This window comes from Vicugna pacos, chromosome 7, assembly GCF_048564905.1.
Source record: "Vicugna pacos chromosome 7, VicPac4, whole genome shotgun sequence".
In the NCBI taxonomy this organism is placed as follows: domain Eukaryota; kingdom Metazoa; phylum Chordata; class Mammalia; order Artiodactyla; family Camelidae; genus Vicugna; species Vicugna pacos.
In genome coordinates, this window is record NC_132993.1 from 65,427,317 (window position 1) to 65,454,029 (window position 26,713).

At 33.4% G+C, this 26,713-nt stretch overlaps 1 protein-coding gene across 10 annotated transcripts in view; it reads right to left on the minus strand.

Annotated features, from left to right (window-relative positions):
• The window catches only part of ZNF804B (zinc finger protein 804B), a 775,441-nt gene that overhangs the window by 324,708 nt on the left and 424,020 nt on the right, over nt 1–26,713 (minus strand). Inside the window, exon 6 of one of the 10 annotated variants that reach the window (XR_012074529.1) lies at nt 20,249–20,331. The exons of the other annotated variants lie outside the window; for them this stretch is intronic. The gene's annotated coding sequence lies outside the window, so the exon portion shown is untranslated. Of the gene's footprint in view, nt 1–20,248; nt 20,332–26,713 lie in introns of those variants that run through there. 10 annotated transcript variants of the gene reach the window in all.

Below are 26,713 nucleotides of genomic sequence, written 5' to 3' on the forward strand. Positions count from 1 at the left end.
CATTTTTTAATTTAAGCTCCTGAAAAAAAATTAATCACCTGGCCCTTAATGGACTGACCACATTAACTTTTACTCAACATCAAAATGCCTCTAATGCAATTTACTGAAGGAAGACAGACTGTATTTTTATTGACTAATGCTCACTCATTTCTACTCCAACCATGTGAGCTATTTTCATCCAAAATCAGTAGCCTCTGTTTCCCCAAATTACTTACCACTTATTCTTTTATTATATTTATATAATAAAATTAAATGTAAAAATATATACTAGAATGAGAAAAGGAGTTATAGGGTTATGGTATTAATTTGAATTCTTTGGGACAACTCTACAAAGGTGTGTTGCTAAAAACTTCGTCTAAATAGATTTGGGTAAGACAATTATATCTTTTTGAAAATAATAAAAACTTCAAGTTATATAGCTTAAGATTGCTTCTCAAAAACCTTATCCTACTCTAGTTTAAAGTAAAAATACCTGAAAATTTTATATAATGTATGAGCATGTGGCTTAGTTATGAAAGTCTATGTGGACCTCCCAAACTCAAGAGAAAGATCTTAGCTTTAAAATTAAAAAATAATGAATATAGAAACATTCATCCAGTTATGATTAATTTTAAAATATCTAAGTTATGCATATATCTTTTTTTTTTATGATCCCCTGCTTTGGGTGGCTTTGGCCCTTTAACTAAACGGTTTTATGTTCTGATCATATTTTATGAGACTTCTCTAGAACAACAATGAGAAGATAGGCTAAAAAGTAAATTATTTTAGTCTTTAGTATCATGTTAAACTATATTATTTGGAATAGATAGGTAAGCTTACTAGAATAAAACATATCTCATAAGTAGTCATTATGCTTACTCCATCAATACCAGAGAAAAAATATGTGAAATCAAAATCTGAATCTTTGCAACCTAACTCAATTCAACAAATATTTATTGAGTGGCCAATTTATTTAAGGCCATGAGCTTTCAGCTTTATCCCTTGAAAATTTATATTTGAACCAAATTTACCCAGAAAAGCATCCCCCAATAAGTCTACATAACCACTTTAACACCAATAAATATCTAGATGGAGGATAGCAGAGAAAAATAATTATCAAGAGAATTGCAAAGATTTTCTCCAAGCCATGATTGAAGAGAACAGAATGGAATGGAATGGAGTTGTTTTTGCTGTTTCTCATTTGCAGGCTTGATTTATGCTGGTAATGTTACACATTTTATGGAATGAAGAATAAACATTAATTCCAAGATTTGGTGAATTCTATAGAAACCAATTATTAAAAACATCCAAAAATGTACCAGTGGTTAAATGAGATGAGAAAGAAATTATTAATATACTGAATGGAGAAATTTTTTTTAAAGCTTTGGGTTTATACAACTTCATTTCAGATGAATAAATGGGATTTACGTACTTGATCCTACATGATTACTTCTTTTATTTTAGATTGAAATGCTAACTGTGACAAAATATTGAAAAGGGATAAAAATGTTGAGCTCTGATTTTAATATAGCTCACTGATAAATTTTCAGTTTTATTTCTGCTGAAGAAAAAATTCATTAATTCAATATGATTATATATTTTGAGTACCAAGATATTAGTCTGGACAATGGCTAAAAAAACCAGTAACAACTTGAAAAACATAAATGAAAGCAGAGTATAAAAATGATATATTGAAAATAGGAGGTCACAAACCTCTAGAAGTATTCATCATTAAAATTACTTTTTTTGAGCCATCTCGCAGAATAGCTATTAAAACATGTATTTCACCTTTGTTTGCCTTAAACATAAACAAAAAGTAGGACATATTTATATATGAAGTTTTTCTCCATGGGTCAATCTGACAATAGAGCTAATCTCTTTTGCACTTAAAATTATTACCATTAACTTAATAACGAGACAAAAAATTTGATGACCATCTAAAGTACAAAAGACACTACACAAATACTTTTTATATAGCTGTATGATGGGAATTGTTACTTTGTATTATAATTATAAGCTCATATGTTGTCTAAGCTTGGAAAGGGGGGTATCTTACTCATTCCTCAATAAGAAAGGGGTTTTTCTCTTTTTACCCAGCATTTAAAACAATACCTGGTACACAACAGGTGCTTAACAAATGCTTTTGGAATCACTGCATTTAACTGGAATACACTATCAAAAGTTAATAGATGAAAATGAAAAAATATTCTCCACTTGTAATAGTCTTTAATTTCAAACTACTTCTTAATCTTCAAACGTATTTTGCTCTATATTCTTTTTTAAAGTCAGTACACTCTAATAGAAATGCAATAACCATATCTTCATTCATTTCCATTTAAAAATACATTTAAAGAAATCTGAATGATTCATCATGTATAATGATTTTTAATCCAAGACTCAAATAAAATGATCTAAATAAAAATGTACATGAAATTAAAGGTAAGGAAATTTGTCAGGATGCCTGAATATTTATTATTGTGTAAGTTTCAAAGATATCATGGATCATTTTGCACATGCTTTTCAGTAATTACTGAACACACTGGTGTCAATGTCAGTACAGTCAACCTTTAAAAAGGATAAAAAAGATTTGGTATATATATATATATATATATATATATATATATATATATACACACACACACACACACACACAATAGAATATTACTCAGCCATAAAAATGAATGGAATAATGCCATTTGCAGCAAAACGGATGGACCTAGAGATTATCATATTAAGTGAAGTAAGTAAGACAAAGAGAAATCATAGGTTATCACTTATATGTGGAATCTAACAAAAAATGATACAAATTCTATTTACAACCCCAAAATAGACTCATGGACATGGAAAACAAATTATGGTTACCAAAGGGGAAAGGGTGGGAGGGATAAATTAGGGGTTGGAGATTAACAGACGCACATTACTATATATAAAATAAACAACAAGGACCTACTGTATAGCACAGGGAACTACATTCAATTTCTTGTAACAACATATGAAAAAGAATCTGCAAAGAAAAAATATGTATGTGTGTATCTGTAAAATTGAATCACTTTGCTGTACACCTAAAACTAACATTGTAAATCAACTACACTTCAAAAAAGAATTAAAAAAAAAGTACTGTCCTGTGTGTTGAAAGTTGATACATTCATGGTAATTGGGTAGATATAAATGTTTATAGCATAATGATGATCACTATGTCTTCAGACGAAACGTGAAAAATATAAAAATGTAGAATGTCATGCTCATTCTTTCACTTATTCCATTTAGTAAAACTATTTATGGAATTCCTGCTGTATGCCAGGCCTGTTCTAGATGACAGGCATATAGCATTGGACAAAATAGCCAGTTTACTTACAGCTTACACTCCTGTGTGTGCACATGCAAAGTATAAATATATTATTGTAAATGTGGAAAGAAAGAATGTGAAAATTGAATTTTTTATATCCTTAGTAGAGAATCCTGTTCAGAATGAATGTAAATCAATTCATTTTTCAAAAAGAAATAGTAGTTCTGAAGATTCTGAGTAAGTCAATACACATTCCTGTATCATGGAATTTATATTCTGGTGAAGACAGAGAGTAAGAAATATAGCATGTCAGGTGTTAAATGCTACAGACAACAAATGAAGCTACAAAGTTTTCTATTTACATTGCTTGTTCAGGGATGGCCTCACGGAGTCAAGTCAGAAAGAAGATGAGAACATCAGTCGTGAAGATACATGAGGGAAGTGGATACAGCAAAGAGGCAGGAACATGTCTGGAGTGTTCCAGAAACTCCAGGAAGGCCACAGTGGCAGAAACAGAATGAAGAAAGACGACAGAAAATTAGGTCAGAGGCAAGGGCCAGTCTGAATCAATTCTGGCGACATTATAGGAATGTGCACTTTTACTCTAAGTGAAATGGGAAACCACTGAGGAGAAGCAATATGATTAAACCTTCATTTGTAAAGAATCATCTGCTTCCATGTGAATAGCCTATAAAGTGGGACAAACAAGCAGAGAAAAGAGCTCACACACTGAAACTGTTAGCACTTTGATTGCTAATTTTTTTAATATTCTCATCACACTTAATTAGCTATCACATGAAAGTTTTCATGTATCAAATCTCTACAAGATGTAATATAATAATTTTAATACCTCCTATCCTAGAATTTAGATTACATACACTTTACATGTATGAAATATATGTTTCATTATTGGAGTTAACATTTTTATAGATTAAGTATACTCATTTAAATTTGTTTCAGTGACACAACATCAACAACTCCCGCCAAGTCTCCCTGTTCTGCATCATTTTTTTATTTTAGTGGTACCTTCACCTTCTCCCATTCAAGCTCTCCCTTCCTAGTTTCTTGCTTCACCTTTGACCTTGGCTTTCACAAAGGAATTTGATTTATGTACTTACTCTGAGGATTGAGATGGCTTAATGGAGCACCTTCTAGAAGGACATTATTTTTTTCATTTTATTTAATTCAGGGACAAAATTCGTTTGTGCCATACGAAAAAACATAGTTTCAGCAGGCAGATTAGAATTGATGTTTTTTGGAGTAGAAGACATGAAAGAAATATGAGGACATAACTCTATGAAGGAGTACACCTTTTTTCTATATTGTTCTTTATCCTTCTGCCAATCCCAGATATCACTGTCTTGTCCATATACATTTCCTCACTGTGACACAGTATCAAGTTGAACAGAAGTATCATGGTTCTATATGGCTTTATAGTCAAGAGCACAGTTCCTGCAGTTCCAAGGCTGATGTTTTGCATTTTTCAAGACCTTAAAAAATTATATTATTGCCAGGATGTCTGATAGCAAACTTTAATTCAAGCATCATAGCAGCAGTATATTTTTACAGCTCAGAAGGAGAAGAGTTAAAATGGTAATCAGTAATAACTGAGAGAGTAATTACTGTCTACTCTTATTTAGTTTTAAATTTTAATGAAGTTCTAACCAATTTGCTCAAAGATGTTATATTGGGGTAAGATAAATAGTCAAGGTTGACACATGATTGAGACATGCTATGTACCCATGTTATCTAAGAAACGTTCAGCCAGAACACTCCGTCACTCATACACCCTTGAATGAGTTCCATTATCAGACTATAAAAATGGAAATTTATGAGTCCATACCAAGATTCCAGCAAAACTTTAGTAAAATTCCCCCAAGAAAAGGAAGGCTCACATTTATGAGGGTATGATATGCCAAGTGATTTATATCTGTATGGAATCTGTGCATCAAAGGTACAGACTGATTATTTTTAACCTCTCTTTATATGAGACCACTGTATTTCAGAATTAACTTACACAACCCAGTTCCAGGTCTATCACGAACGCCCACTTTACTCTGCACTCCAATAGCAGTCAATTTGCACAAGAGCTACTAGAATCCCATATACAAAGCCAATAGACCTTGCTCAGATACTCTGAATTGCTTTGAAATTCTAAGTCAAATGCCTTTGTTTTCTGCCTTCTATGTCTCAGATTTCACCCTCTTATCTTTTTGTTTTAGTCTATTCTGGTCCTTACTTCCTACAGAGCTCTCTCTTTTTCTTCCTTATCCAAAAGTTCTCTTCTCTTTCCCTTTTCCTTTCTACATAAAAGAAAAGACCTTGAGTGAGACAGTCCAGATTTCAGTAAGTAGTGCTTCCAAATGCGTTTTAATGTATGAGCTGGCTCAACTAACTGGTAAGACCTCTTCTGATTTCTTTTCTTTCCATTTCTTCTGCCTGTTAATTACCTCTGCCTTCACAATCTTTTCACAGACACTGTGTTGCCTTCCAGGTTTCTCTCCTTTCATCTCTACTTTTAAAAACATTTTTTAGTTCTTTATTGGTCAGATAAAAATACCCCTTACTCTTCAGGTAGATGTGCATATTAGTTATATGAATTCCTAAACAAGGGTAAAAGAATCATTACTAACCAACACTTACCAATGGGGAGAAAAATTATAAAATTTCTTAATCAAGAAGAATTTTTACCTGTTGATCTAAGTGAGCTCAGTTATTGGATAATAAAAGTTATAAATGAGACTATGTCTGTTACATAAATTCAAGTAGTAATGATTGAAATGAGTAAAATCAATCAACTTGAACAGAAATGATCGGTTTCATAATAAAATTAATTTTGAGAATGACTAATATATGTGTTAATTTTTAAACTGAATATATTTGTCTGAACTAGTCTGAGCCTAGTCTGAGCTGAAACACAAAAACATAATTTGCATGGTAAATGGGTCCAAAATCATTTGATTCCTTCCAATTTACTTATTATTAAATGAATATATTCTAAAAAGGAGGAAGCAACTGGCTTCCAATTGGTTTCTTAAAAAATTTAAGAGTGAGGTGCAGTATTTCCATTATAATGTACTGTGTGTTTTTTCTAACTATAGTCCATGACCTACTTACTAGAAGGTCCCAAAATCAGTTCAGTGGCTCATAACAAATGTTTTTAATTATTTAAATTGGCATGTCTTCTAGATTGTAGTTAAATGATAAAATAAGTTTATATTAACTTTGGCTTTATTTTGTGGTATATAGGTTAAACATTATTTGCAGTCATATAAAATATACAGTATATATTATGTATTTAGGTATGAATATATATAATTGAAATATAAAATGTATTCTTGCTAGAAGCATCAAAAAGTTGAAGTCTTATACATTATGCTCTAAATATGTAGTAAACTTCATATAATTTCTTATAGAATTATGTGCAATGATTCTTCGGAGTTTGTAAAAAAAAATCACCAAATTATGAATAGTACTAAATTTTGAGGATTAAACCAATTTATGGGAGAGAATGGTAAATAGGACTAAAAAAAAAAGGACTGAAATACGTTGTTACTCTAATAAGTCTAAGAATGTGCCCAGTAAAATGTTCTCTGTGATCATCCATGTTAGTTACTTATATATTTATTTTTCTGTTTTGTTGGCAGAAAGATACGGAACTGAGCCCAAAAAATTAGACATGTTTCAGAGGTGTTTGTCTGCAAGAAAGGGGGAAATTAGAGTTTGGGAAGAACTTCTAGAATGGACAGTAATTAGGATTCTGCAGAGAAGGTCTGCACTGAGCCTTGAGTTTCTGCACTACTCGGTTTGTCATTTTTCCTGCGATGTGGTGGTGACCACAGAGGACAAACCAGGTGCTCATAGATCCACATCGACAGCTCTGTCCTTGTCCAGACACCTGTGTCAAGAAACCCCTGGGCCGAGAGACAGCAGGGCTCATTCATTCTCTAGGTGTTTTCCGTCTGCTGGTTTGTGTTGCTACTGACTATGGCCACAATCTGTCACTCTCCCTGCTTCCTGCTGTGACTAGCAAGTATCCAGTCTGCCCAGAGGGTGTGAAACAGGGAGTGAAACTTCTTTTTATTTTTCTATGCCTGATAAGCTTCTCTGTGTCCGTCCTACAGTACCAAGAGCACCAATTTTCTCTACTTGTTTATCTCCAGCAATATTAGTCCATACCAGCATTTACCAATTCAATAAATACTTATATACTTCTGTAAAGTCAAAAATGTCCAAATTGTATAAAAGGCACAAGTGACATAAAGATGAATTCATAATGCCAACATGATGCTTTAAGATGCTCACTAGTGAGCTAAAAACTGCACCTGGAAAATTCAAACAAGGCTTCCCTGGGGTATAGGGTATAGGGAGTGGGAGGCAGGGCCAAAGTGATCTGATAAAGCGAGAGGCAGAGGTACAAAAGATGCACAAATGGACTGATAAAATAAAAATCTACAAGGTCCACACTGTAGGTTCTATTTTCCAGGTATACTATTTGAACTGACCTAATACCATATTGTTTTCCATAGCTGTCCATACTCTTCCATTTCCAGCCATATTCTTCTAATAATACCAAAATATCAAAATTACATATTGTTCACATTTTCATTTGCATTTCTATTAGGCATTCTAGTGTTTTATGACTTGAGTGCAGGTTTGATGATCCAGCATGTGACTTATCCAGCCAGCTTCTTTTTTTTTTCCAGCAGGGTGTTGGGATAATTACGTTTATTTATTTATTTATTGGGTTGTAGATAATTAGGTTTATTTATTTACTTATTTTTAGAGGAGGTACTGGGGATTGAACCCAGGACCTTGTGCATGGTAAGTATACTTGAGCTATACTCCCTCCCCACCCAGCCAGCTTCTGAGCTCCTGGCTTTCCTTCTTACTGTTGATAGTCATTCAGCCATTTTCCTGTTGATAAATACTACCATCTGAAGATGAGCAAGGCATCTAGATGCATAAATTATAAATTGGAAGTTATATACTTTTCCACTTAATCATCCCTCACTTAAAATTCTGGTGGGGCAGGAACTGCTAGAATCTTGTAGTTACAGTGAAGTTGTGGCTTATGTGAAATGTTCACTTTAAGAATAACAATTTCTGATCTGATTCCTGTGGGCAATGAAAATAGTAATACCTGTATTTTGCCATTTATTGCCCCAACTAATCTTCCTCAACATGTAATAACAAACTACTTTTTATGTTTATTACACATATATTAATCTTAGTATGAATGCCTTTATCAACTTTCTCATTCAAATCACTAGTATTTACATAGATTATATTTTACAGGAAAACAAAGTTTTCTCCCTGAGATATTTCAAGTTTATAAACAGACATACATGTTTCATGAGCGAACAAAGCTCAATCATTTAGCACCACCTTTTAGTTGAGAATATATATTTTCTTCATTATAACTTATTTTTAATGAGTTAATTTGGATTAATTTCCTTCTCACTGAAGACCACCACAGTCAAGTTCTTTAAAACCTATATACTGTTACTTGGTTGAATAAATAATTCCACAGGCAAAGTACTCTGGGTTATTTCCTAGAAGACTTTCTATAGTACAGTAAATCTATTCAGGATGCATCTTTGTTCACTCACTGACTATCTTGCTGCTCTATCACATAAGTCAAAAAGAAACCCAAATCTTTACACGAAAAGCGAGTGAGCCAGCTAATCTTGTTGCCTTAAAATTGATTTTTAAAAGCTGTATCTTGTTGCAATCTCAAAACAAATTGGAACTCTCAATCTACAGTGTTAAACAGAAACTTAGAAAACAAGCTCTTTGCTTCATTGTACTATTCATGAAATTGAAATTCTGAGAAACACCAGATTGGTCATATTTTATGTCACATAAGACTCAATGTTTCAAAATGAATGCATTTTAATTTACAAATGAAAGCCATATTTTAATTAAATCACATAAAATATATAAGCTAGCAAGGTAGAAAGTAAGGACCTATAGGTTTTTCTCCTATTTACAAGTAGATGTTTATTAAAACACACAAACTTTGGACTAATAGATTTTATGTATACAGAAGTAGATTTGGGTGGCTAAGGATAGTAGTGCTGGAAGTTTGGACTGTTAGGTAGTAGACCATTTCTAGTGACTTTATATTGAAATCTGTTGAATTACACTGTAATGGATCCCATAAATAATGAAAAAAATTTTAAGATTTTGAAGCTAAAGAGCAAATAAGCCATTCTTTTTGTTTTTGAAAGAAATGTTAAAGTGGTGGACAGATTGAAAAGGGGACAGTCTGGAGGTGAGAGGATTAGTTAGGAGCCAAGGCAATGTCCCAGGTGAAGGGTGATGTAGGCTTGAATGAAGACTAGGACACTGAATGTGACCAGGAGAATTTGGCTTTGAGAAGAGAGAGATCAGAGCTATGTAATCTGGTGACAAGGGAAAGGTCTGAACACGCCATTGTGAACCAAGAGAACCACAACCAGGGTATCTGTGGCCTGTGCTGGGACATGAACCAACAGCGACATCACTGCAGAGTAAACAATTATCCAGACCTCTCTTCAGCAACATCAAGGGCAGTGAGAAGCCATATCCAGCGCTTGGAAGAAAGAGTGACTTTCTTTCAGTTGTATCAGTTTCTGGAATTCTTTAACAATCTCTAAGGGAAGGTAAGTCCGGAAGAGGGAGATATTGGAAATACTGATGATAACACCAGGAGAGACTTCTAGATTGTAGGGGAGAGGAAGCGGAAGGCAGTTAGTTGACCATATAAGTGAGATAGGATGCCCATATTTGGATTCCAAGTGAAGTCTTTTACATGTGAATAATTAGACTTCCAGGATGTGTATATGACAAAAGGAGAAGGTGCAGATGACAAGGTTTCTAGCTGGAGGTTAGAATAAGAAAGAAGAGATGGTGCAGTACATATGAGGTGGATGATGAAGCTGTAAAGGTGTAAATAAAGTGTTGGAGGTGGAGCAGGTTAGAGAGTTTGGATAATAAATTAAATTTGTGACATTTAGGTAGATATGAATATGTGTTGCTAAATATTTAGATTATTTTCTGTGCTTGTCGTGACAAAACTGTAGGTTAAGTATTGTCATTCTACTTTTTTTTTTTTTTTGATGAAGAATCCTAGGCAAAATGGAGTTACAATGCATTCTGAAGATGTTAAATAACTCTGCCTTGGAAGTGATAATGTATGATTCCAATCGAGGTAGCTCAGCTCCAGGGACACTGCACTGTGGTGGTGGTGAAAGTGCTGAAATAGGGCAGACTTCAGAGGAAGAGGAACCTAGGTTAAAATCTCAGCTTTGTCAAGAGATGCTGAACACATTCTTTAATTTTGCTAAGACTCTAAATCTTCATCTGTAAATTAAGGAATCTGAGTCCCAATGTAGAGAGGTCTGCTGGGTTTTCATGATACAGTAGTGTATTAGTTTCCTATTGCCACTATAACAAATTATCAGAAACTAGGTGGTATAAAACAGCATAAATATAGTCCTTTAAATTTGTGGATGTCAGAAGCCCAAAATCAGTGTGAACAAGGCTGTGCTCCTTCTGGAAGCTTAAGGAAATAATCTGTTATCTTGTCTTTTCCAGCTTGTAGATGCTGCCTCTATGCCTGCATTCATAGACTCTTCCTCAATCTTCAAAGAAGATTCAAAGATCACTTCAGCATTTAAGTCCATCATCACATCTCCTTTTTCTGACTCTGACTCATCTGGCATCCCTCCTATGAGGACCCAGGTAATTACACTAAAGTGCACCTATATAACCCAGAATGATCTCCCCATTTTAAGATCTTTCACTTGATCTCATCTGCTAAGTCCCTTATTCCACACGAGGCAGTATATTCACAGGTTTTGAGGGTGAGTGCAAGGAAATCTTTCATTATCCAGCTTACCACAATGTATGCAAAGTAGCTGGCAGAAAATGAGTCATAGTAAAATTAATTCTAACAATAGCAATGAAAGTTTATTGAACACCTCTCTTGATTATCAATTCTCTATGCACAGCCTTCAGCAGGAATTGGAAAGCAGTCAACTTGTGATTGAGCTCATAATAGGCGTAAATAAACTGTAGCTATTATTACCACTTTGAGCATTATTATTCACTTTTATAAACAGAATTACTATGCATAATTTTCTGAGCATACCCTTTCAAATGCCCTGCCAAATAAATTTCTCACATCAGAAAGACGACCTTTTAACTTTCCTTTTATAAAAGTACTGGGCACAACATGTAATTGCAGTTTCATCCTCCATCTTCAAATCCAAATCAATTATAGCTATAGCATTCTGATTAAATTCATTAGCCAATTGAGTAAAAAACCCAAAAAACCTCTCTGAGTAGCCTACCCCTTAAAATTTATTTTATCTCTGTACCATTTACCTTCAGGTAATTGTTATTTTTTTAAGCTGTAAAATATATATACAAAAGGGTTTGTGCAGTATACATGAATATTAAAAACAATAAAACATAAATATGACCTATTTAATATTTTCAAGTCCCTCTTGCTCCTCATTCCTCTCTCTTTTCCCTGCCAGAGATAAACACAATCTTGAATTTTGGTTTCACTGTTCCATTGATTTTCTGTGCAGTTTTAATAAGATTTTTTCCCTAATTTGGATTTTTTTGGGGGGGGGTAATTAGGTTTATTTACTTATTTATTTTTAACAGAGGTACTGGGGATTGAACTCAGAATGGCAGATACACAGAAACAGCAAAGATAGTAGATAGTATAGAATTACCATATACCCCATACACAATTTTCCATATTACTAGCATCTTGATACTACCATCATCTCTTTGACACAACCAATGAATCAATCTTATAATTATTATAAACTAAATCCATACTTTATTTGAATTTCCTTTGCTGACTTTCTCATGGTTAGACTAGGATAGTGGGTTTTGGAGAGGAAGACACAGAGATAAAGATCAGCTCAGTACATCAGATAAAGGGAACATTCTATCCCAGGATGTAGCACTAGTGATGTTAAGCTTAATCATCTGGTATGGTAGTGTTTGTTGGGTTTCTCCACCGTACTTACTCTACTGTCTGCCCTAAACATTCTACTCTTTGGAATGAAATAGCTATGTGTATCCCACAAGTAAGGAGTGAGAGTTATGATCTATCTTTATTTTTTTTTAACTGAAGTACCATTAGTTACAATGTGTCAATTCCTGATGTACAGCACAATGTCCCAGTCATTCATATACATACATATACATACATATAATGTCCGTTTTTGATGGCACAGTGTCTACATAAATTGTTTGGAATTCTTCTGCACAGAAAATGTGTCTGTCTCCCTCATTTATTTAATTATTCAATCATTTATTTATATCAGAACAAAATATTCCTTATTTTCTAGCACTGTAAGATGCCCTAGGCTCATCTTGATTATTCTCTACCCAGCCCTAGAAGGAGGCATTTCTTCAAGGAGCTCCAGTTTCTTTTATTGGAGAATGATATCAGAAATACGATCTTGGTGCTAGATGTGCTCTTTAGCTTCTAGATCCTCTCAGAGGTCAGAGCTAGAAAATTAGGTATGTATATGAACCCAAGTGTGCATTAACACATATGTAAAAATATTTCTATATGTATGCATCTATATCTGTATTGAGCTAAATATAAAGTCATACTGATATCTCCAGCTCTAATCCATTATCACAAGGTCAAGTCTAGCCTTCCCCCTTTTTTATCTGAAACTTCCCACCTAAATAGTGAGAACCCAGCTCCCACCACCCGCCCTCAATTTACTTATTTATTCAGCCTCCATATATAAGTATAATGGTTTCAAAGTTGTTCACCTATAATCTCCTTTGAAAACAACTTTATCAACTAGAGTACAGTATTTATGTATAGTTTCTTTTACATTATGTATAGTATCCTTTTAGTCTTAAATCTTCAATAAGAAATCCTAAAGTACATCAATCAAAAGTGAGTAAAACAAAGCAAAACAAACCTCAATCCCCTCCTTCAATGAGGTTGTTTTATACATTTTAATACAGTTAAGATTGTTTTGTCATTCCGCATTCCATTATGAATATTGTAATCTCCTAACTGATTTTTACATGTGCATACATTAAGGTTCACTCTTTGTGTTACAAAGTTCTAGAAGTTTTAAAAAATGCATTAGTGGCACATATTCACCAGTTTAGTATTATGCAGAATAGTTTCTCAGCCCTAAAAACATTCCCTGGGCTTCATTTGTTACCTCTCCCCTCTCCTCAAGCCCCTGACAACCACTGATCTGTTTTCATATCTCTACAATTTTGCCTCTTGCAGAATGTCATGTGGTTGGAATCATAAATATGTAGCCTCATCAGACTGGTTACTTTCACTTGGCAATATGCATTTAAGGTTCCTCCATGTCTCTTTGTGGCTTGATAGCTCTTTTATTTTTATCACTGAATAATATTCTATTATATGGATTACCACAATTTGTTTATCCATTCACCTATTGAAAGACATATTGATTGCTTCCAGTTTGGGGCAGTTATGAATAAAGCTGCTATAAACATTTGCCTGTAGGTTTTTGTGTGAACGTAAGTTTTCACATTCATTAGGTAACTATCTAGAAGCATGGTAGCCGGATCATATGGTCAGACAACGTTTAGTCTTGTAAAGAAAATGTCAAACCATCTCTCAAATTGGCTGTACCATTTGGTACTCCCACCAGTCATGAATGAGAGTTCATGTTGCTCTGCATTCTCATCAGCAATTGATATTGTTAGATTTTTGGATTCTATACTCCCCACTGATGATAGACATATCCATTTTGCTTTAAGTACGCTGAGGTTGCTTTATTAGGGCATGCACATTTGTGATTCATCTCTCTTTGCAGTAAATTAAAGTTTTAATCAGTATGTATATATTCCTAACAAAGATTTTAAAGTCCTTTTTGTCTGATACTAATAATAGTTACCCACATTTGACTATTGTATCATTTCCACATGTTTATTCAAACTTTATGTCCTTATGCATTATTTGTGTCTATCTTAACATTCACATGTCTTTCTAATCCAATCTGACTTTTACCTGAATAAATGTATTATTTTACATTTACTGATATTACTGATTCAGATGAGTACAACTGCTTTAGCTTTTTTAATTTTATATTCTCACTTACGTAAGTTTTTTTAACTTTCAGCCTTCTTTTGGTTTATTTGAAGTCCTACTCTCCCTTCTTTCAATTCCATTTTCTTCCCCCTAATCATTATAAATATTTAATAATTTTCTGCTTTTAGTATTTACCCTAGGCATTTTAATATGCAAATTTAACATACTAAAGTCTAAAGTCAATCGTATCTTTAACATCTTTCTTAACAATAAAAAGTCCTCATAATGTGTTATACTCAATCACTCTACAAATAACTCAAATCCTTTCATTTTGTTATTGTTTGATATAGCTAGTGTTTGTTTAGATTTACATATTTCTTAAAAGTTTCCTTGATCTCTTATTTTTTTCTAGCATCTCAAGCCTTCCTTCTCAGTTAATTTTCTTTATTCTTGAAGTTCAGACATTATGTGGTACTTTAAAAGTGTTAGATCTTTAGATTTATTTATAAACAGCTTGTGTCTGTATAAAGATCTTAATATCACTTTCATTGTGAAAAACCAGTTTTGTTGGGTTGATAGCAATTTTTCCTCAATCTACTGTCTTCTGAATCGTATTATGTTTATTGGAAAGTTATTGTCATTTTAAGTGTCAGTCCTCTACATGAAACTCTCTGGTATTCCCTGTGGTTCCTTTATAAGTTCTACAACTTCACTGCCATTTATTTTATTGTAGATTAAAAACAATTTTTTTCTTCTTGGAATTCACTGATCTTCCTATGAAGTAACAACACTCATTAATTCTGGGAAGACTGAGCCATTATTTCTTTCAATATTCATTTTTTTCTTTAGTCTTCCTCTGAAATGTTCTCTCTTTCCCCTATAAGTCTCTTAAACTTTCATGTCTTTGAAATCTCTGTGACTTTGTTCCTGGCAACACACATTGGTGGGAACACTAATTGAGGATCAATTAAATGTAATAGTTTTTTTAACTATACAGGTATTGTTACTTCTAGCCCCAAACTTGTTTATATGTAGGATGGTGGTCACAAATTCTTAGGAGAAATGTTTTTTTTTTTTTTAACTTCTCTTATTGTTTTCCTTGTCAGAGTAATTTTTAAAGTAGTTCATTTCCAGAGGTGTTGCCTTTTGCGGGGTGCATATGGGGTTTTAATGGTGGTTTCAGATTTGACCTGTTTGCTTAGGTTCCAGGTTTTGCTTCTATCGCTCAAGAACTTTGGTCATTACATTCCAGAATCTACATCAGCAGCTCTCAAAAGATACCTCCAAGTACATGCCAGTTCCAGCACTTGCTTACCATATGAATTACTATTTTCTTATAGTTTCTGACCTCTGAGGAATACAGTTGTTTTCTCACCACCAAAACCAAGAGTTAAAAAGTCTGTTTCAAAAATATTATCTATCATTTTGGAATATGCTTATCTGAAGTAGATTAATCTAAACAATTGTCATCCATATTACCTGATTATTTACTTCTTAAATTTTGAAATGATGAACTCATTTTTATAAAAAACCTCTTTAATATTAATTTTTAAATAATGCAACATATGTATTTGCTAAATAAACTGTCTACTTCCAGTTTTCAAATAAAGTATATAAATTCTACGATAATTAAAATATCTCTAAAATATCAAAAGCCACATAGTAGAAAGTAAATTAACATACTAGGAACTGACTCAAAGAATACCAATTAAAATAGAGTGTTCAACTTAACAGAACCCAACTTAACAGTGTGGTCACCAAAGAATAATAAGTGTAAAGAAATAGGACAAGAGAAAATACTCAGACACACTCCTGGCTTTTAGCCTGAAAAACCATGTGTCACATGGGTCTTAATGTGATTAGACACTTTGACGAACATAACAAATATTAGCTTCTGATAGCCTCACCGTAACAGTTATTATGTGGCTATTTCTAATTTTTAGTCTCAGTGTCCATCATAAAGTTTGAAATCAACATTCATTGCAGACATTCTTATAAGGAGGTTAACTCAATGTGGTTAAGGGATGGAACATTCTGACAATTTGCTTTAAAAAAGTGAAACAGCATGGAGAATTAGATAAATTTATTAACAGCATGTCCCTGGAATAACCAGTATCTACATCTATATACCTACCTATCTACCTACCTATTCTACAAATGGACCTTTTACAGTTGCTGAAAAACAGTTAATTTCAGATTGAATATTACAGTGAATTTAAATTTCTCAATTGTGGATTTAAATCAGTTAAATGGAAAACCTTTTAGCAATCAGATGTTATTAATATCATTATTTTAATTAGAAAACATTAGGGGAAAAACACCAAGGAATGCTTCTCATGTAGGCTCTTTGTTTCCCTCTCTAAATTATGGGCTTCCATAAATAGGCAAATAAAGTGTAATTTATGTATGAGAGGTTTTCAAGTCCACACTAAGAAATCTGTTCTCCATATTTACAGGGAATCCAGTGGAGGTTCATAAACAAATAGGTAAAACAGGGTCACTTATAACATCTGTCCTTTCATGGGTCAGAGAATCGCGTGGGAACTCCTAGTAGCAAAATGAAGGGGTCAGGAGGTGGAAGACTGAGAAGCAGAAGGTAGAGAAGGAGTTACCCACATAAGGAAAAGGGAAGGGAACTCACATTTCCTGAGCAATGATTACATGCCAGGGACTGCACTTAGCTCTGTGTGAAGATGTGTTCACTTAAGTGGCACTACAAACCCATGGGAGCAAACATAATACCCATTTTATAGATTTGTTTACATTTCAGGAAAGTCGAACAGAGAGCCCTACCCAAGTAGTTTACTTACTGCCAGTTGACACACCTAATTTAAGTGACTTCTCCCACTAAGGGACAGGCAGTATTTCTGTCCAAAGCAGCAGACTGACTTTTGTTGAGGCAAACTATCTTTCACTGAGTTCAAAAGTTATGGTTTGCAGGATAAAGTTTGGGAAAAAATAAAAGACAGCTAAATATCTCTGATTAGAAACAGAGAGAACTGGTAGGTAGCAAGATAAGAAGAAAAGGGAGAATATGACTTCATGTGGGGAAAGGAAGTGATGCTAAAAAAAAGTCAATGGGAAGACAATGGTGGCCTCAAACTCTGAAAACAAGACTATTTAATACCCTACAAAAGCATGTCTTGTGTGTTTAGGGGCAGTTCAAATGAAGGGGTCATATTCCTTTTCTGAATTTACATGGAGGACAAACAAGAATCATAGAAAACGCAAAGTAAGTGAGTTACATACAAGGAGAAAGTCCAAGTCAGAGGAGACTGGGAGGAACTAAAGATTCTCAAGTGCTCCTAGATATTCGAAGCGGGGTAAGGGGTGGTTCCCACTGAATGTAGTTCAAACCAAAATGCATTCATTCAACTATCAAAGGAGAGGGCAGTTCCCATTAACATTTGGGTTTTCATGGCAAGTACCCAGGTTAATTTATCAAATACCCCAGACCACCACATATCTGTTAGCAAGTGGGGCCCCTTAACACAACTACACCTACTCACACTTATAAATCCCCTTCCCCTCAAAACAGAGAAACTCCATAGGAAGGCATCATCACTGATCCTTCTACTTTTAACACAAAACCTCCCAAATTTTAACTATAACTTTGAAATAAATGCATGTTATAACTGCTCTATTTGTGTTAACAAGCATATAATACATATTCTATTGTTTTGGACTAATTTATCCTCTAAATTCTTTTAATACTTTATGATCAAATTTAAGATATGTGTATATTTGTGGTTAATGGAAAATAAACAAAGTGCCTCAAGTTCCTAGACAAAAAGGACAGCTACATGACTGTTAAATTTGGACTCCTATCTAAATATTGTCTCCAGTAATAAATTTCAGAGCAAAAGGTTAACTTGAAAATTCATAAAGAATATTTTACTTTCTTAGTGACCTGAGTGCTGATAATAGTTAATGCATCATTTTATTGAGCACATCAGATGGGGATTAATTTTCAATTTCATTACAATGTTTCATCAGGTGTAAATAGGCTTTTATATGTTATAGATTTAACTATGAAAAAAAAATTTAGATATTCTGGTAATCTTAAGAAAGCTTATGAAAATTAAAAATTTAATTTTTGAAAGAATCAGACAAGAGATATAATTCCTAATAGAACTTATTCTTTTCAACAGATTGCCCATATCTAGTATGCTACAAAACTCCATAGTTGCTTTTTATACTTCTGCATTTTTAATATAGTCTGACTTATGAAAAGATAGATTCTTCAAGGGAGAAATACAAATTCTCTAATAGGAAATGGTATAAAGTTGTACTGAACTACCTGATGTGGTCCTCTTTTTAACCAGACTTTAGCAATATTGTACTGTTTGACCAAAATCAGATCAGTAGCTCACTGAAACAGCAGCAGTCACAGAGGAAAACTTGTATCGTTTTATGAGAAAAGATGAATTAGCATAGCAAATGCAAGCTAATGATCTCATTTAGAGATCTGGACTTGAAACCATGAACAGTCCAATACTTCACTGGAAAAAAACAAAAGACAATTTTTATCCAAAATAGAAAATTCCTGCCCTGAGAAAGATGGCAGGTAATGGAACGTGATCTCCACAATTTTCACTTTGACAATAGGATCCTAACTGTACAAACATAAACTCTGCCTTCCACTCAATAATAAGAATCACCAAATATGGAGTGATAAGAAATCAAACACTGCATTTGAAGTAGGGGTGCAATTATATGCGCATTGAAATGCTTTCTCTTTTGCATTGGTTGATGGGAGGATTTAGTCGGGTAATGTATTCAGGAGCACTTTGAGCTCAAAGTGGAAAGCATTAAGAGAAAATTATTATTAATATCCTTATAGGAAGGAAATGTGTGCACCCTGATTCAATGGATAAGCCTAACAGACATAATTGTAGACTGCAGTAATGCAACTTCCACTCAATGGCAATAGCATTCTGATGAAAATCCATTTCAGTAAAATAAGAAGTATCTGTAGAAGGCTGTTAATTATAAAAGATTTTCTTACAAGCTTTAATATTTTGTAGACAAAAGAATCGGAAAGAATGTTAAATTGCAATGCAATTTACTAGGTGAATGATATTGGGCAAGTAGGTTATTACATCTAAACCCTGTTTCTTCATCTTTCATATGGTATGAAACATAAATGGGTATTTCAAATATTATATTTCTATAAAACTCCAAGCTGTTTGCCTGAATATATAATAATTTCTCAAAATGCAGATAGAAAACCACTAGGGGAAATCAAGACCATATAGAAGTGTACAGTATCATAATCTTTTTTAAACTTTAAAGAGAAAACTGAAAGTTATCTTTTAAAAGATGCAAAAGTAACTCAGCCAGGCATGTAAATGAATAAGGTACATGCACTTCACATCTGAAAGTCTCATACATTTAGGAAACTGAATAATATGCTTTATGTTTAAAATATATGGTATATGGTATAAATAAAGCATATTTGTGTAAAACCCAGGATTTTTTTTTTGTAATGCTCTGCATTATTAACAATTATCAGGATGCAATATTTTGCTCTATTTATTTTTTAAAGGAGGTAAAGAATAGGGAGAGGATTCAGGAAGAAAAATCAAAGAAATAATTATAGAGATATAAAATAGTACCTTAAGGAATGGTTGAAATAGTTGGTATTATTTATTTTGAGATAAAGTGGTTAAGAAAGGGGAAAATTAGACATTTGTCTTCATTAGGATCTGACTTGAAATAGATAATTTCTTGAGATCCAATTTCCTTTTTCTATAATCTATAATGCTACTTTCTTCTATGGTAAACATATATAGATACAGATATAGATATAGTTTAATTGGTGATATATAATTGATAACAAACATTAAGAACACTGAATATTACTTACACACACACACACACATTTAGTATTTCTTAAAGCATGGTCCCAGAATCACACACATCAAAATCACCTGGTGATTGTTTAAAATGAGGATTTCTGAGTACCTCTCCATGATCTACTGAATCAAAATCTTTGACGGTGGGATTTGAGAATCTGTAGGTATAATGAGCACAAGACAATGGGTAAGTGCACTGAAGTTGGAGAACTACTGGCTTAGAAGAAGATGTTTGGTCCTGACATTTTTTAGTTGACTTTCAAGGTTACCATGGTGGTCACCTCCATGTAAGCTAGACCGGAATGGGAAAAGAGCTTGGGCAAATGTGTTGAAGATTTACAAGCAAGGACTGATAATTGCCTTCCACTCATGTTCTACTGGCTACAATTCAGTTAAATGTTCACACCTTATGTAAGTATGGAAATCTAGTCCAGTTGTATGCAAATTAAGAGGAAATAGCAAGGCTGTATCCAATTCTAATGACATAGAAAACAGGGAAGGAAGATTCTTTTTCAATGAATTTTTCTCAAAGTGGGTTAGATGTAATCCCTGGAGTTTCCTAGATCACAACCTTAGAATCTCTGGCACTGGGGCCTGGAAAGTATCATTTTAAACCACTTCCTCACAATCTTCTTAGACATCTTGAAATTTGAGAATTGTCCTTAGTCAAAGATTTTTTTCCTCTCTCTTTCTACCATTTTCTCCTTCAAAAGCAATTTAAAAAATTTTTTCCATCTCTTTTTCTAGAATAATTAGCCATTTAAAGAATTATTTTGAGGATATGTTTTAATGAAGAGTTGTACCAGTATTAATGCTTGAAATAAAATCCTTCTGGCCTATAGACCATCTTAAATGTCAAGTGAAGAAAACATTGTTCAGCCTCTGCTCAGGAAGGTTTTGTTGTGTTCCCTCCGACAGAGGCTTGCTCTGTGTGAAAGGGAAAATAGATTCAGAGTTATGGCCCTGTTTCTGTTCTATTGAGACAATTTAGTTTTTGTTTCTGGATTTTGTTTTGTTTTGCTGCATTAGCTATTTTTCCTACTAAAGAGATCTTTTAAAACAAATGTTAATGTTCTTCAGTGACGGATGATTTTTTTTTCAATCTGTCTGAGATGAGGCACTTTACATTTAGTTATTTACTTGTCTATTCAACATACATTTGGTAATTAGCTACTACTCACTCAGTCCCTACAACCTAAGACGTACACAGTAATGTAGTCATTTTAATTACCTCTGGTCAAGACCAGTATCTTCAAAAATGACCAGAATAAACACATAATGGAAAACTGTAAATCCTTTATGATAGTTTGGGAAAAAGAAATATCTAAATTTACTAATTTCTTCTTATTACTTTTTTTTTCGTTTTTGCCCTACTGTGAAGTGCCCTACAATTGCATTCCCCAAGCAATAGGATGAATTAATAAGGAAAGCATTTTTAACCTAAACCATTTTAATATGTTCTCTCAGTAGTCAACGAATATTCTGAAACATGTCCAGATGCCTTGGACTCAAGAACTTTCTTTGTGAAAGCAGTAAGAAAGGCTACATCTAAATTCTAACAAATATTGATGGAGAATCTACTATATGCAAGGCCACAGTTCCCATTAGCCTAAACAGGCAATATATTTTCATGGTGCATTCATAATTACAGACCAAAATTCCTATCCAGATATAGGTTTACATTGTTCAAAAAATATTATTTGTATGATAAAAGGCAATTTTATGAAAAATCTCTTATTCTAAATTCTCTTTATAACCCATTCATTCCTTTTTACAAACAGCCTATATTCCATTAAGAATCATTTCATGCCTATTGTCATAATTTAAAATACCTTTACAGTACTTTAGTAATTATAAAGTTATTCTTTGTTTTATCTTTAAATGACTATTTGAAAAGTGAAGAAATGAATATACTCGTTTTACGATGAGAGAAAAGTTATGAGATATCCTCTGTTCAATGGTTAGATAATGGTGATACAAGTCTTTAACCAAAGAGTGTTAATTTGCTTCTATGAATCTAACTAAATGTCTTAATGTTCACGGAAATTTTATTAAAACAATGATTACTAACCATTAAAATCAATGTAATAAATATTAGAACATGACAAGTATTAATACATGTAAGGATCACAAAAGAAGTAATGTTTCTAATTACCATATTAAAAACGGAAAGTTACCAATTTTTAATCAAGGTTCTCCATCACGTTTAACAAAAAAATAATTACAATGTCTTTTCTTGATTTACCCCATATATACAAGCTGCTTGTACCTAGCATCTGCTCTTGGGTTTTCCTACCACATTTGGTAAGCTGGGGTGCATAATATATTAACTTTGAAAAGGCAAAAAACAAACTAACTTTAAATTTAGAAGAAATACAATGAAAAGAACAAGACAAGTTGTTAAAGAGTTTAAAATACATGTAAGACCAAGCAACATCTTTACTTAAAGAATGCTTTTACTTATCAGTCAGAAAATGATAGTCCAACAGAAGTTGGACAAAGGAGTTAAGTGAAACATGGCATTCCATGAAAAAAAAAATCCAAACTAGACAATCTATATGTAATGAAATGCTTAACCTCACTCAAAATTAATTTCAAACAAAACAAAATAGTTATCTAATATATTTGCAAACACTAAAATACCTCTAATAGGTAGGTTTGTCTAACATATGAAAATGTGATGCAGTCTCATAAACTACTGGTGGCAGTTAAATTTTGTACAATAATCTTGATAGACAATTAACATCTATCAAAAGTTTAAATCTGTCTTCAAAGACATAATTCCATTCTAGGAGATACTTTTGCACTTAAAAGAACCTCACTAGTTCTTATCTTTCTTTTCCTTGGCTTGTTTGCTTGTTTTTCATTTCTTTCTCTTTTTCCTTATTCTGCTGGAGTACATTTTCAAGCAGCTTTCTCAAAATGGGTATGTGGGAGAAAGTTTTTAGTTCCTAGCATGTTTGGAAATCTTTGTTTTGTTCTTCTAAGGGAAACATTCTATCACTAAGATACACTCAAGGGTGTGATTATGTTCTTAAATAGGTGGAGCTTATTACCCAATGGAATTTGGGCAACTTTTTAAGTGATTTTACTTCCTTAAGGAGTTTGGTGATTCTTTTGATATATGAAAATATCTAAGGACAAGGTTTTTCTTTTTCTTTTTTTTTTTTCAGAAAAGACAAGAGATTTACTTAATCATGTAACCCTTAACTAAGACTTGGTTGTTATTTTAATGAAACTTCATAGGCAATTACTATCTGCTGAAGGATAACTATGTGGTCGTGGGCAGAGAACATGGCTGCAGAATCCATACTCTCATATCTACTTTCTTTTTATCCCCTACTACTTAGACATGTAACCCCTCTGTTCCCTAGGATCCCTCCTCTTCCAAAGTCCTGCCTCTTCCTGTGTTCTATCTGTAAGGTACTATAAGGTATAATGGTCAGTCATTCGCCCAGATTCATTCAGTTCCTCTGCTAGATAGGAGCTAAGATCCAGAAGGTGTAAGAGAGGAAGGACAGTGACTTCCTGATGGTACTACCTCAAGCTAGGCAAAAACCAATCTTCTATTAGGAAATTTCTTATAATTCATTTTGCTACAAAGAGTATCTCAATTCACAAGAGTTGCCTTTATTCACTGTCTCCAGTTTCTAACTGAAATTCCCTCCTCAACTCATTCCAATCTGTCTTCAACTCCCCATTTGCTTCCCCAGAATAGCTCTAAGAAAACCAATTATCTCCATTTTATTAAATCTAATAAATATTATTATGACATTCTTCAAATTCTCAGCATAATCAGAAATTGTAAAATTCAGCCTATTTTTGGAATTTTTTTTATGCCTCTGCTAGGAAAACATCATATTTGTTGTTGTTCGAAAATATCCACTTTGGGAGCTAATTCCACAAGGCTTAGTCACAGAACTCTTATTCACTATATTTACCTCTCCCCTGGTCAACAGTATTTAACTCTGGCTAAACTTTAGACTTAATTCAGAAGACATGAAAATAGTATTTCCAAAGGGTGGGGCCCAGAAAGTTTTTTTAAACCTCTCCAAATGATCTTTCTTTTTTTTTTTTTTTAATTGAAGTACAGTCAGTTACAATGTGTCAATTTCTGGTATACAGCATAATGTTTCAGTCATACATCTACATACATATATATGTTTTCATATTCTTTTTGATTATAGATTACTACAAGATATTAAATATAGGTCCCTGTGCTATACAGAAGAAATCTGTTCTTTAACTTTTTATCTGTTTTATATATAATAGTATTTGCAAATCTCAAGCTTTCAATTTATCCTTTCCTACCCCCTTTCCTCTTGGTAACCATAAATTTGTTGACTGTCTGTGAGTATGTTTTTGTTTTACAGATAAGTTCATTAGAGTCTTCCTTTTTTTCTTTTCTTTCTTTCTTTTTTTTTTTTCTTTAAGATTCCACATATGAGTGATATCATACAGTATTTCTCTTTCTCTTTCTGGCTTATTTCACTTAGAATGACAATCTCCAGATCTATCCATGTTGCTGCAAATGGCATTATTTTATTCTTTTTAAGGCTAAGTAGTTTACCATTGTATAAATATACCACAGCTGCTTTATCCAGTCAACTGTCAATGGACATTTAAGTTTTTTCCATGTCTTAGCTACTGTATATAGTGCTGCTAAGAACATTGCATGTTATCTTTTCAACTTTGAGTTCCTTCCAATTACATGCCCAAGTGTGGGACTGCTGGATCATATGGTAAGTCTATTTTTAGTTTTTTGAGGAATTTCCATACTATTTTCCATAATGGCTGCATCAAACTGCATTCTCACCAACAGTGTAGGAGGGTTCCCCAAATGATCTTAATATGAGGCCAGGGTTGGAAATCACTGAATCTGATGAACTTACCTCTCACATGCCTTCAATCCCTGCTTGTATACTGACTTGTAGATAGATATATAGATAGACAGACAGACAGACAGACAATATAAAAGGAATCAATTTATAGGGTACTATAGCGTGTATATCTCCAAGACCTATTCTCAGAGCTCCATGCCTCCTAAACACATGTACACTATTTTTCTCTTAATGTATTATATGCATTTCTGTGCTTTGTGCATAAAAAGAGCTAAGCTTTTTTCACCACCCAAGAAACAATTTTCAACCCTTTGGGGATGATATCACCTTTGTTGAGACTACATGGATGAGATGTATCATGAGTACCTTAAATTGTACATGTCGAGAACAAATGCCACTGCTTTTCCTCAAGCATGATCCCTCCAAGGATTTTTATATCAGTCAATGGCACTAATCTAATCAGCTATAAAAGCCAGACTCTTGGAAGGCATCTTTGCCTTCCCCTGCTCCCTGAATCCCTGTGTCAAACCTCTTAATCCTTTCTATTCTACTGCCTGAATATCTCAGGAAACTGCCAACATTTCTCCATCTATCTTTCCATCATCCTAACATACCATTGTTAGAACACAGCCAACAGAGCTGCCTTTGGCCTCGATAACTTGAAGCATGAGTATGACTGGAGCTGGTAGAGATGAAGGGTAAGGTAGTTTGGCACAATTGTCTATGTTAGAATACAGAAATAGGAATTTAAGTAGTATATTTAGGAGGTAGTGCAGACAAAAGGTTAATTGGGAAAGAGTGATTTAAGGCACTAAATTTGGATGCTTTTAAGTACGTTCTACTTCTTCTCAGTCAATATTCACACAATTTCATTAGCCATTTTGTTCAACGGTCACATTCCCAATAATTTCCCAAAAAGTCCTCTAAAGAATTCACTATACCACCTCAGATGATATTTTCCAGGTGAAACTGATATTTTCTGTCCAGATTTTTTTAATTCATACTGCCAACATTCTACCGTAATCAACATTTATTCCTAATCCAATTTTAACTACTTTTTAAAATGGTATATTTTTTACTATTATTTGTAGATTATTTATATACTGTTTTCAGGATTTCATTAGAGCTGAAGTATCATATGGATAGCTCCTGGAAACTGACTGATGTGCTAGGATTACATAAGATCCAAGAAAAAGAAGAAACCATTTAATATATTTTGAAGGTGCTTATAGCCTCTTCCAGGAGAGATGATTAAAAACATGAAATTAAAAGCAAACAATATGATAGAATTCTGCAAAGTACAATTAGAGAGTAGAGCAGTGATGGGGTCAAAGTGGGTTATAACAGAACTGGTGGTCAAAGAACTCAGTGACAGAGAAGGTAAGGTTTGGCCTGGGCTCACCAGAAAATGCCTAGGATTTGGTCACTGGATAAATGACAGACAGCCAGATTACTGGGTTAATTGGTTAAGGAGATAATTGTGAACAAAGGCATGGATGTTGGAATAACCATCACTAGTTCATCTGAATTTGAGAAACTCAGATTCATTAGATGGGTGGGAGTGCACTGAGAAGGAATAACAAAATAAATTCAGCTAAATTAGATGCAACCATGTTGTAGAAGGTTTGGAAAGAGAAGTTTAGATCTAATGTGACAGGAAAGAGTCACTCAAGGGACCTGTTTAAGAGAAGGCAGGGAT